This window comes from Hyla sarda, unplaced genomic scaffold (assembly GCF_029499605.1).
Source record: "Hyla sarda isolate aHylSar1 unplaced genomic scaffold, aHylSar1.hap1 scaffold_316, whole genome shotgun sequence".
NCBI lineage: Eukaryota > Metazoa > Chordata > Amphibia > Anura > Hylidae > Hyla > Hyla sarda.
Window position 1 is genome coordinate 175,191 of NW_026609890.1, and position 12,354 is coordinate 187,544.

Sequence of the window (12,354 nt, forward strand, 5' to 3'; positions counted from 1 at the left end):
TGTTAAATGACGTGAGGGTCTCATGCCTATACACAAGGGTGTGTCATTGCTGTTGCTTGACCATGCATTGGTATCTGTGGTCAGTGAATGATAAAAACAAAATTTACCATCCATTGATGGATGGGAAATCCGCCATGAGGCATTTGTTTTTAGAAACTGCTGCTCACAACCAATGTTGCAATGGAGTGTCTCCATCTGCTGGTGGTATTGGAAAGGCATTAGTGCTATGACAGGGTCTGAAGAAGAAGAAGAAGAAGAAGAAGAAGAAGACGGAAAAAAATATATATAAAAAGAAAAAGAGAGAGAGAGAGAGAGAGAGACTGACTTAGTGAGCGAGTGAGTGAGAGAGTGAGAGTGAGTGAGAGTGAATGAGTGAGTGAGTGATTGAGTGAGTGAGTGAGTGAGTGAGAACAAATGAGTTAAAGCAAGTGAGTGAGAGAGATCGAATGAATGAAAGTCTGAATGACAGAAAGAAAAAAGGATGAAGAAAGAAGCATGAAGAAAAAAAAATGTATATGGAGTTGCTGACATGAGTGCAATCTACAAAGCCGTTGAGGCTGATCCTCATGGGAGGATTATTGCACCAGGACCCTTAGCACTTTTAAAATGCCATTCAATGCCACGGGCTAGATGTAAACTGCAGATGACCATGTTGTGGTAGTTACCATGGATACCCAAGTGATGTGTGAGCTAACACATAGGCCCAACAGATTCCAAGAAGGCCAGAATCACCAGCGGCACCACCATCGATTGTCAGGTCACCCGGATTCAGCAAATACCAGAGTCCAAAATGATGCAGGTTTATACTGTTAATTTTCAGTTTATCGTTACAGTTGGTGTTATTCCATGTCGGAAGGGACGCAGCTACAGCCAGTGGGGTAACTAGAGACAGGCAGGCAGCTATGTGCAACAAAGGTAGGCGTGTTGTTTTCATATGCAGATCTGAAATATTGTCTTATATGCAAGAGGAGGAGTGATGGGGGTTCAGGCAAAAGCCAGGCTATGGATTGCATTGCTAAATGCTCCATCAGAGTGCAATGGTCGCCTGTCCTTTTTTTAAGTGATGATGTGGGTTTAGCCTGTGCTGTATGTATGTATGGGTGGCTGACTGCCACCCACCCAGAGAGTGTATGGGAGGCTGGTTGGCTGCCAGCCTTCCTTCCATTCCTATGAGTAATGTGAGTGCTCATGAAGGGGACATGGTTGGGTCCACCCCTTTCCCGGTTATCCCCTCTAGGCCTTTTGGCTTAGATCAAGTGTAAAAAAAGAAAGGATCTTGCGACAGATCGCATCCTGAGGCACGTTTTTTTTTGTGTGAATACTTGCACTTGGGTGACTTGTGAGCACATACTGATACATACGTTCCCTATCTGGGGACCATAAATTAAATGGATTTTTGAGAAAGGGAGCTGATTTGGAAGCTTGCTTCTGTCGCCCTATGCATTGACCCGATGTGGCAGTATATTCGGGTAGTGAACAGTGCACCACCCCATTCCAGTGTTAAACAAGAAAGATTCTCATTTAATCCTCCGTGGGTGAGAATTTGAGTTTGAGAATTGGAGACCAAAATGATGAGTTGCACTGACTGGTTTATGAACGTCTATTCATTTAGCGTTTTAATGACCATGTTTGCACACTGATTGGTGTAAAAAAATAAAATAAAACTAAATAATAATAATCTAGCACACCTGTGCAGGTTTGACATGACATGACAGGTAGCTGTCTTGTGGGTGGTGCTGAATCCTGTTAAATGACGTGAGGGTCTCATGCCTATACACAAGGGTGTGTCATTGCTGTTGCTTGACCATGCATTGGTATCTGTGGTCAGTGAATGATAAAAACAAAATTTACCATCCATTGATGGATGGGAAATCCGCCATGAGGCATTTGTTTTTAGAAACTGCTGCTCACAACCAATGTTGCAATGGAGTGTCTCCATCTGCTGGTGGTATTGGAAAGGCATTAGTGCTATGACAGGGTCTGAAGAAGAAGAAGAAGAAGAAGAAGAAGAAGAAGACGGAAAAAAATATATATAAAAAGAAAAAGAGAGAGAGAGAGAGAGAGACTGACTTAGTGAGCGAGTGAGTGAGAGAGTGAGAGTGAGTGAGAGTGAATGAGTGAGTGATTGAGTGAGTGAGTGAGTGAGTGAGAACAAATGAGTTAAAGCAAGTGAGTGAGAGAGATCGAATGAATGAAAGTCTGAATGACAGAAAGAAAAAAGGATGAAGAAAGAAGCATGAAGAAAAAAAAATGTATATGGAGTTGCTGACATGAGTGCAATCTACAAAGCCGTTGAGGCTGATCCTCATGGGAGGATTATTGCACCAGGACCCTTAGCACTTTTAAAATGCCATTCAATGCCACGGGCTAGATGTAAACTGCAGATGACCATGTTGTGGTAGTTACCATGGATACCCAAGTGATGTGTGAGCTAACACATAGGCCCAACAGATTCCAAGAAGGCCAGAATCACCAGCGGCACCACCATCGATTGTCAGGTCACCCGGATTCAGCAAATACCAGAGTCCAAAATGATGCAGGTTTATACTGTTAATTTTCAGTTTATCGTTACAGTTGGTGTTATTCCATGTCGGAAGGGACGCAGCTACAGCCAGTGGGGTAACTAGAGACAGGCAGGCAGCTATGTGCAACAAAGGTAGGCGTGTTGTTTTCATATGCAGATCTGAAATATTGTCTTATATGCAAGAGGAGGAGTGATGGGGGTTCAGGCAAAAGCCAGGCTATGGATTGCATTGCTAAATGCTCCATCAGAGTGCAATGGTCGCCTGTCCTTTTTTTAAGTGATGATGTGGGTTTAGCCTGTGCTGTATGTATGTATGGGTGGCTGACTGCCACCCACCCAGAGAGTGTATGGGAGGCTGGTTGGCTGCCAGCCTTCCTTCCATTCCTATGAGTAATGTGAGTGCTCATGAAGGGGACATGGTTGGGTCCACCCCTTTCCCGGTTATCCCCTCTAGGCCTTTTGGCTTAGATCAAGTGTAAAAAAAGAAAGGATCTTGCGACAGATCGCATCCTGAGGCACGTTTTTTTTTGTGTGAATACTTGCACTTGGGTGACTTGTGAGCACATACTGATACATACGTTCCCTATCTGGGGACCATAAATTAAATGGATTTTTGAGAAAGGGAGCTGATTTGGAAGCTTGCTTCTGTCGCCCTATGCATTGACCCGATGTGGCAGTATATTCGGGTAGTGAACAGTGCACCACCCCATTCCAGTGTTAAACAAGAAAGATTCTCATTTAATCCTCCGTGGGTGAGAATTTGAGTTTGAGAATTGGAGACCAAAATGATGAGTTGCACTGACTGGTTTATGAACGTCTATTCATTTAGCGTTTTAATGACCATGTTTGCACACTGATTGGTGTAAAAAAATAAAATAAAACTAAATAATAATAATCTAGCACACCTGTGCAGGTTTGACATGACATGACAGGTAGCTGTCTTGTGGGTGGTGCTGAATCCTGTTAAATGACGTGAGGGTCTCATGCCTATACACAAGGGTGTGTCATTGCTGTTGCTTGACCATGCATTGGTATCTGTGGTCAGTGAATGATAAAAACAAAATTTACCATCCATTGATGGATGGGAAATCCGCCATGAGGCATTTGTTTTTAGAAACTGCTGCTCACAACCAATGTTGCAATGGAGTGTCTCCATCTGCTGGTGGTATTGGAAAGGCATTAGTGCTATGACAGGGTCTGAAGAAGAAGAAGAAGAAGAAGAAGAAGACGGAAAAAAATATATATAAAAAGAAAAAGAGAGAGAGAGAGAGAGAGACTGACTTAGTGAGCGAGTGAGTGAGAGAGTGAGAGTGAGTGAGAGTGAATGAGTGAGTGAGTGATTGAGTGAGTGAGTGAGTGAGTGAGAACAAATGAGTTAAAGCAAGTGAGTGAGAGAGATCGAATGAATGAAAGTCTGAATGACAGAAAGAAAAAAGGATGAAGAAAGAAGCATGAAGAAAAAAAAATGTATATGGAGTTGCTGACATGAGTGCAATCTACAAAGCCGTTGAGGCTGATCCTCATGGGAGGATTATTGCACCAGGACCCTTAGCACTTTTAAAATGCCATTCAATGCCACGGGCTAGATGTAAACTGCAGATGACCATGTTGTGGTAGTTACCATGGATACCCAAGTGATGTGTGAGCTAACACATAGGCCCAACAGATTCCAAGAAGGCCAGAATCACCAGCGGCACCACCATCGATTGTCAGGTCACCCGGATTCAGCAAATACCAGAGTCCAAAATGATGCAGGTTTATACTGTTAATTTTCAGTTTATCGTTACAGTTGGTGTTATTCCATGTCGGAAGGGACGCAGCTACAGCCAGTGGGGTAACTAGAGACAGGCAGGCAGCTATGTGCAACAAAGGTAGGCGTGTTGTTTTCATATGCAGATCTGAAATATTGTCTTATATGCAAGAGGAGGAGTGATGGGGGTTCAGGCAAAAGCCAGGCTATGGATTGCATTGCTAAATGCTCCATCAGAGTGCAATGGTCGCCTGTCCTTTTTTTAAGTGATGATGTGGGTTTAGCCTGTGCTGTATGTATGTATGGGTGGCTGACTGCCACCCACCCAGAGAGTGTATGGGAGGCTGGTTGGCTGCCAGCCTTCCTTCCATTCCTATGAGTAATGTGAGTGCTCATGAAGGGGACATGGTTGGGTCCACCCCTTTCCTGGTTATCCCCTCTAGGCCTTTTGGCTTAGATCAAGTGTAAAAAAAGAAAGGATCTTGCGACAGATCGCATCCTGAGGCACGTTTTTTTTTGTGTGAATACTTGCACTTGGGTGACTTGTGAGCACATACTGATACATACGTTCCCTATCTGGGGACCATAAATTAAATGGATTTTTGAGAAAGGGAGCTGATTTGGAAGCTTGCTTCTGTCGCCCTATGCATTGACCCGATGTGTCAGTATATTCGGGTAGTGAACAGTGCACCACCCCATTCCAGTGTTAAACAAGAAAGATTCTCATTTAATCCTCCGTGGGTGAGAATTTGAGTTTGAGAATTGGAGACCAAAATGATGAGTTGCACTGACTGGTTTATGAACGTCTATTCATTTAGCGTTTTAATGACCATGTTTGCACACTGATTGGTGTAAAAAAATAAAATAAAACTAAATAATAATAATCTAGCACACCTGTGCAGGTTTGACATGACATGACAGGTAGCTGTCTTGTGGGTGGTGCTGAATCCTGGTAAATGACGTGAGGGTCTCATGCCTATACACAAGGGTGTGTCATTGCTGTTGCTTGACCATGCATTGGTATCTGTGGTCAGTGAATGATAAAAACAAAATTTACCATCCATTGATGGATGGGAAATCCGCCATGAGGCATTTGTTTTTAGAAACTGCTGCTCACAACCAATGTTGCAATGGAGTGTCTCCATCTGCTGGTGGTATTGGAAAGGCATTAGTGCTATGACAGGGTCTGAAGAAGAAGAAGAAGAAGAAGAAGAAGAAGACGGAAAAAAATATATATAAAAAGAAAAAGAGAGAGAGAGAGAGAGAGAGAGACTGACTTAGTGAGCGAGTGAGTGAGAGAGTGAGAGTGAGTGAGAGTGAATGAGTGAGTGAGTGATTGAGTGAGTGAGTGAGTGAGTGAGAACAAATGAGTTAAAGCAAGTGAGTGAGAGAGATCGAATGAATGAAAGTCTGAATGACAGAAAGAAAAAAGGATGAAGAAAGAAGCATGAAGAAAAAAAAATGTATATGGAGTTGCTGACATGAGTGCAATCTACAAAGCCGTTGAGGCTGATCCTCATGGGAGGATTATTGCACCAGGACCCTTAGCACTTTTAAAATGCCATTCAATGCCACGGGCTAGATGTAAACTGCAGATGACCATGTTGTGGTAGTTACCATGGATACCCAAGTGATGTGTGAGCTAACACATAGGCCCAACAGATTCCAAGAAGGCCAGAATCACCAGCGGCACCACCATCGATTGTCAGGTCACCCGGATTCAGCAAATACCAGAGTCCAAAATGATGCAGGTTTATACTGTTAATTTTCAGTTTATCGTTACAGTTGGTGTTATTCCATGTCGGAAGGGACGCAGCTACAGCCAGTGGGGTAACTAGAGACAGGCAGGCAGCTATGTGCAACAAAGGTAGGCGTGTTGTTTTCATATGCAGATCTGAAATATTGTCTTATATGCAAGAGGAGGAGTGATGGGGGTTCAGGCAAAAGCCAGGCTATGGATTGCATTGCTAAATGCTCCATCAGAGTGCAATGGTCGCCTGTCCTTTTTTTAAGTGATGATGTGGGTTTAGCCTGTGCTGTATGTATGTATGGGTGGCTGACTGCCACCCACCCAGAGAGTGTATGGGAGGCTGGTTGGCTGCCAGCCTTCCTTCCATTCCTATGAGTAATGTGAGTGCTCATGAAGGGGACATGGTTGGGTCCACCCCTTTCCCGGTTATCCCCTCTAGGCCTTTTGGCTTAGATCAAGTGTAAAAAAAGAAAGGATCTTGCGACAGATCGCATCCTGAGGCACGTTTTTTTTTTGTGTGAATACTTGCACTTGGGTGACTTGTGAGCACATACTGATACATACGTTCCCTATCTGGGGACCATAAATTAAATGGATTTTTGAGAAAGGGAGCTGATTTGGAAGCTTGCTTCTGTCGCCCTATGCATTGACCCGATGTGGCAGTATATTCGGGTAGTGAACAGTGCACCACCCCATTCCAGTGTTAAACAAGAAAGATTCTCATTTAATCCTCCGTGGGTGAGAATTTGAGTTTGAGAATTGGAGACCAAAATGATGAGTTGCACTGACTGGTTTATGAACGTCTATTCATTTAGCGTTTTAATGACCATGTTTGCACACTGATTGGTGTAAAAAAATAAAATAAAACTAAATAATAATAATCTAGCACACCTGTGCAGGTTTGACATGACATGACAGGTAGCTGTCTTGTGGGTGGTGCTGAATCCTGTTAAATGACGTGAGGGTCTCATGCCTATACACAAGGGTGTGTCATTGCTGTTGCTTGACCATGCATTGGTATCTGTGGTCAGTGAATGATAAAAACAAAATTTACCATCCATTGATGGATGGGAAATCCGCCATGAGGCATTTGTTTTTAGAAACTGCTGCTCACAACCAATGTTGCAATGGAGTGTCTCCATCTGCTGGTGGTATTGGAAAGGCATTAGTGCTATGACAGGGTCTGAAGAAGAAGAAGAAGAAGAAGAAGAAGAAGACGGAAAAAAATATATATAAAAAGAAAAAGAGAGAGAGAGAGAGAGAGACTGACTTAGTGAGCGAGTGAGTGAGAGAGTGAGAGTGAGTGAGAGTGAATGAGTGAGTGATTGAGTGAGTGAGTGAGTGAGTGAGAACAAATGAGTTAAAGCAAGTGAGTGAGAGAGATCGAATGAATGAAAGTCTGAATGACAGAAAGAAAAAAGGATGAAGAAAGAAGCATGAAGAAAAAAAAATGTATATGGAGTTGCTGACATGAGTGCAATCTACAAAGCCGTTGAGGCTGATCCTCATGGGAGGATTATTGCACCAGGACCCTTAGCACTTTTAAAATGCCATTCAATGCCACGGGCTAGATGTAAACTGCAGATGACCATGTTGTGGTAGTTACCATGGATACCCAAGTGATGTGTGAGCTAACACATAGGCCCAACAGATTCCAAGAAGGCCAGAATCACCAGCGGCACCACCATCGATTGTCAGGTCACCCGGATTCAGCAAATACCAGAGTCCAAAATGATGCAGGTTTATACTGTTAATTTTCAGTTTATCGTTACAGTTGGTGTTATTCCATGTCGGAAGGGACGCAGCTACAGCCAGTGGGGTAACTAGAGACAGGCAGGCAGCTATGTGCAACAAAGGTAGGCGTGTTGTTTTCATATGCAGATCTGAAATATTGTCTTATATGCAAGAGGAGGAGTGATGGGGGTTCAGGCAAAAGCCAGGCTATGGATTGCATTGCTAAATGCTCCATCAGAGTGCAATGGTCGCCTGTCCTTTTTTTAAGTGATGATGTGGGTTTAGCCTGTGCTGTATGTATGTATGGGTGGCTGACTGCCACCCACCCAGAGAGTGTATGGGAGGCTGGTTGGCTGCCAGCCTTCCTTCCATTCCTATGAGTAATGTGAGTGCTCATGAAGGGGACATGGTTGGGTCCACCCCTTTCCCGGTTATCCCCTCTAGGCCTTTTGGCTTAGATCAAGTGTAAAAAAAGAAAGGATCTTGCGACAGATCGCATCCTGAGGCACGTTTTTTTTTGTGTGAATACTTGCACTTGGGTGACTTGTGAGCACATACTGATACATACGTTCCCTATCTGGGGACCATAAATTAAATGGATTTTTGAGAAAGGGAGCTGATTTGGAAGCTTGCTTCTGTCGCCCTATGCATTGACCCGATGTGGCAGTATATTCGGGTAGTGAACAGTGCACCACCCCATTCCAGTGTTAAACAAGAAAGATTCTCATTTAATCCTCCGTGGGTGAGAATTTGAGTTTGAGAATTGGAGACCAAAATGATGAGTTGCACTGACTGGTTTATGAACGTCTATTCATTTAGCGTTTTAATGACCATGTTTGCACACTGATTGGTGTAAAAAAATAAAATAAAACTAAATAATAATAATCTAGCACACCTGTGCAGGTTTGACATGACATGACAGGTAGCTGTCTTGTGGGTGGTGCTGAATCCTGTTAAATGACGTGAGGGTCTCATGCCTATACACAAGGGTGTGTCATTGCTGTTGCTTGACCATGCATTGGTATCTGTGGTCAGTGAATGATAAAAACAAAATTTACCATCCATTGATGGATGGGAAATCCGCCATGAGGCATTTGTTTTTAGAAACTGCTGCTCACAACCAATGTTGCAATGGAGTGTCTCCATCTGCTGGTGGTATTGGAAAGGCATTAGTGCTATGACAGGGTCTGAAGAAGAAGAAGAAGAAGAAGAAGAAGAAGAAGACGGAAAAAAATATATATAAAAAGAAAAAGAGAGAGAGAGAGAGAGAGACTGACTTAGTGAGCGAGTGAGTGAGAGAGTGAGAGTGAGTGAGAGTGAATGAGTGAGTGAGTGATTGAGTGAGTGAGTGAGTGAGAACAAATGAGTTAAAGCAAGTGAGTGAGAGAGATCGAATGAATGAAAGTCTGAATGACAGAAAGAAAAAAGGATGAAGAAAGAAGCATGAAGAAAAAAAAATGTATATGGAGTTGCTGACATGAGTGCAATCTACAAAGCCGTTGAGGCTGATCCTCATGGGAGGATTATTGCACCAGGACCCTTAGCACTTTTAAAATGCCATTCAATGCCACGGGCTAGATGTAAACTGCAGATGACCATGTTGTGGTAGTTACCATGGATACCCAAGTGATGTGTGAGCTAACACATAGGCCCAACAGATTCCAAGAAGGCCAGAATCACCAGCGGCACCACCATCGATTGTCAGGTCACCCGGATTCAGCAAATACCAGAGTCCAAAATGATGCAGGTTTATACTGTTAATTTTCAGTTTATCGTTACAGTTGGTGTTATTCCATGTCGGAAGGGACGCAGCTACAGCCAGTGGGGTAACTAGAGACAGGCAGGCAGCTATGTGCAACAAAGGTAGGCGTGTTGTTTTCATATGCAGATCTGAAATATTGTCTTATATGCAAGAGGAGGAGTGATGGGGGTTCAGGCAAAAGCCAGGCTATGGATTGCATTGCTAAATGCTCCATCAGAGTGCAATGGTCGCCTGTCCTTTTTTTAAGTGATGATGTGGGTTTAGCCTGTGCTGTATGTATGTATGGGTGGCTGACTGCCACCCACCCAGAGAGTGTATGGGAGGCTGGTTGGCTGCCAGCCTTCCTTCCATTCCTATGAGTAATGTGAGTGCTCATGAAGGGGACATGGTTGGGTCCACCCCTTTCCCGGTTATCCCCTCTAGGCCTTTTGGCTTAGATCAAGTGTAAAAAAAGAAAGGATCTTGCGACAGATCGCATCCTGAGGCACGTTTTTTTTTGTGTGAATACTTGCACTTGGGTGACTTGTGAGCACATACTGATACATACGTTCCCTATCTGGGGACCATAAATTAAATGGATTTTTGAGAAAGGGAGCTGATTTGGAAGCTTGCTTCTGTCGCCCTATGCATTGACCCGATGTGGCAGTATATTCGGGTAGTGAACAGTGCACCACCCCATTCCAGTGTTAAACAAGAAAGATTCTCATTTAATCCTCCGTGGGTGAGAATTTGAGTTTGAGAATTGGAGACCAAAATGATGAGTTGCACTGACTGGTTTATGAACGTCTATTCATTTAGCGTTTTAATGACCATGTTTGCACACTGATTGGTGTAAAAAAATAAAATAAAACTAAATAATAATAATCTAGCACACCTGTGCAGGTTTGACATGACATGACAGGTAGCTGTCTTGTGGGTGGTGCTGAATCCTGTTAAATGACGTGAGGGTCTCATGCCTATACACAAGGGTGTGTCATTGCTGTTGCTTGACCATGCATTGGTATCTGTGGTCAGTGAATGATAAAAACAAAATTTACCATCCATTGATGGATGGGAAATCCGCCATGAGGCATTTGTTTTTAGAAACTGCTGCTCACAACCAATGTTGCAATGGAGTGTCTCCATCTGCTGGTGGTATTGGAAAGGCATTAGTGCTATGACAGGGTCTGAAGAAGAAGAAGAAGAAGAAGAAGAAGACGGAAAAAAATATATATAAAAAGAAAAAGAGAGAGAGAGAGAGAGACTGACTTAGTGAGCGAGTGAGTGAGAGAGTGAGAGTGAGTGAGAGTGAATGAGTGAGTGAGTGATTGAGTGAGTGAGTGAGTGAGTGAGAACAAATGAGTTAAAGCAAGTGAGTGAGAGAGATCGAATGAATGAAAGTCTGAATGACAGAAAGAAAAAAGGATGAAGAAAGAAGCATGAAGAAAAAAAAATGTATATGGAGTTGCTGACATGAGTGCAATCTACAAAGCCGTTGAGGCTGATCCTCATGGGAGGATTATTGCACCAGGACCCTTAGCACTTTTAAAATGCCATTCAATGCCACGGGCTAGATGTAAACTGCAGATGACCATGTTGTGGTAGTTACCATGGATACCCAAGTGATGTGTGAGCTAACACATAGGCCCAACAGATTCCAAGAAGGCCAGAATCACCAGCGGCACCACCATCGATTGTCAGGTCACCCGGATTCAGCAAATACCAGAGTCCAAAATGATGCAGGTTTATACTGTTAATTTTCAGTTTATCGTTACAGTTGGTGTTATTCCATGTCGGAAGGGACGCAGCTACAGCCAGTGGGGTAACTAGAGACAGGCAGGCAGCTATGTGCAACAAAGGTAGGCGTGTTGTTTTCATATGCAGATCTGAAATATTGTCTTATATGCAAGAGGAGGAGTGATGGGGGTTCAGGCAAAAGCCAGGCTATGGATTGCATTGCTAAATGCTCCATCAGAGTGCAATGGTCGCCTGTCCTTTTTTTAAGTGATGATGTGGGTTTAGCCTGTGCTGTATGTATGTATGGGTGGCTGACTGCCACCCACCCAGAGAGTGTATGGGAGGCTGGTTGGCTGCCAGCCTTCCTTCCATTCCTATGAGTAATGTGAGTGCTCATGAAGGGGACATGGTTGGGTCCACCCCTTTCCCGGTTATCCCCTCTAGGCCTTTTGGCTTAGATCAAGTGTAAAAAAAGAAAGGATCTTGCGACAGATCGCATCCTGAGGCACGTTTTTTTTTGTGTGAATACTTGCACTTGGGTGACTTGTGAGCACATACTGATACATACGTTCCCTATCTGGGGACCATAAATTAAATGGATTTTTGAGAAAGGGAGCTGATTTGGAAGCTTGCTTCTGTCGCCCTATGCATTGACCCGATGTGGCAGTATATTCGGGTAGTGAACAGTGCACCACCCCATTCCAGTGTTAAACAAGAAAGATTCTCATTTAATCCTCCGTGGGTGAGAATTTGAGTTTGAGAATTGGAGACCAAAATGATGAGTTGCACTGACTGGTTTATGAACGTCTATTCATTTAGCGTTTTAATGACCATGTTTGCACACTGATTGGTGTAAAAAAATAAAATAAAACTAAATAATAATAATCTAGCACACCTGTGCAGGTTTGACATGACATGACAGGTAGCTGTCTTGTGGGTGGTGCTGAATCCTGTTAAATGACGTGAGGGTCTCATGCCTATACACAAGGGTGTGTCATTGCTGTTGCTTGACCATGCATTGGTATCTGTGGTCAGTGAATGATAAAAACAAAATTTACCATCCATTGATGGATGGGAAATCCGCCATGAGGCATTTGTTTTTAGAAACTGCTGCTCAC

At 43.4% G+C, this 12,354-nt stretch overlaps 7 pseudogenes; all 7 read left to right on the forward strand.

The window, feature by feature from the left end:
* Nucleotides 1-1,226: 1,226 nt before the first annotated feature.
* LOC130329187 (U2 spliceosomal RNA) lies at nucleotides 1,227-1,490 on the forward strand (annotated as a pseudogene).
* A 1,477-nt stretch (nucleotides 1,491-2,967) lies between these two features.
* LOC130329188 (U2 spliceosomal RNA) lies at nucleotides 2,968-3,231 on the forward strand (annotated as a pseudogene).
* Nucleotides 3,232-4,706: 1,475 nt separating this feature from the next.
* Nucleotides 4,707-4,970, forward strand: LOC130329311 (U2 spliceosomal RNA; annotated as a pseudogene).
* Nucleotides 4,971-6,452: 1,482 nt separating this feature from the next.
* On the forward strand, nucleotides 6,453-6,717 carry LOC130329290 (U2 spliceosomal RNA; annotated as a pseudogene).
* Nucleotides 6,718-8,191: 1,474 nt separating this feature from the next.
* Nucleotides 8,192-8,455, forward strand: LOC130329189 (U2 spliceosomal RNA; annotated as a pseudogene).
* A 1,477-nt stretch (nucleotides 8,456-9,932) lies between these two features.
* LOC130329190 (U2 spliceosomal RNA) lies at nucleotides 9,933-10,196 on the forward strand (annotated as a pseudogene).
* Nucleotides 10,197-11,669: 1,473 nt separating this feature from the next.
* LOC130329191 (U2 spliceosomal RNA) lies at nucleotides 11,670-11,933 on the forward strand (annotated as a pseudogene).
* The last annotated feature ends 421 nt before the right edge of the window (nucleotides 11,934-12,354 follow it).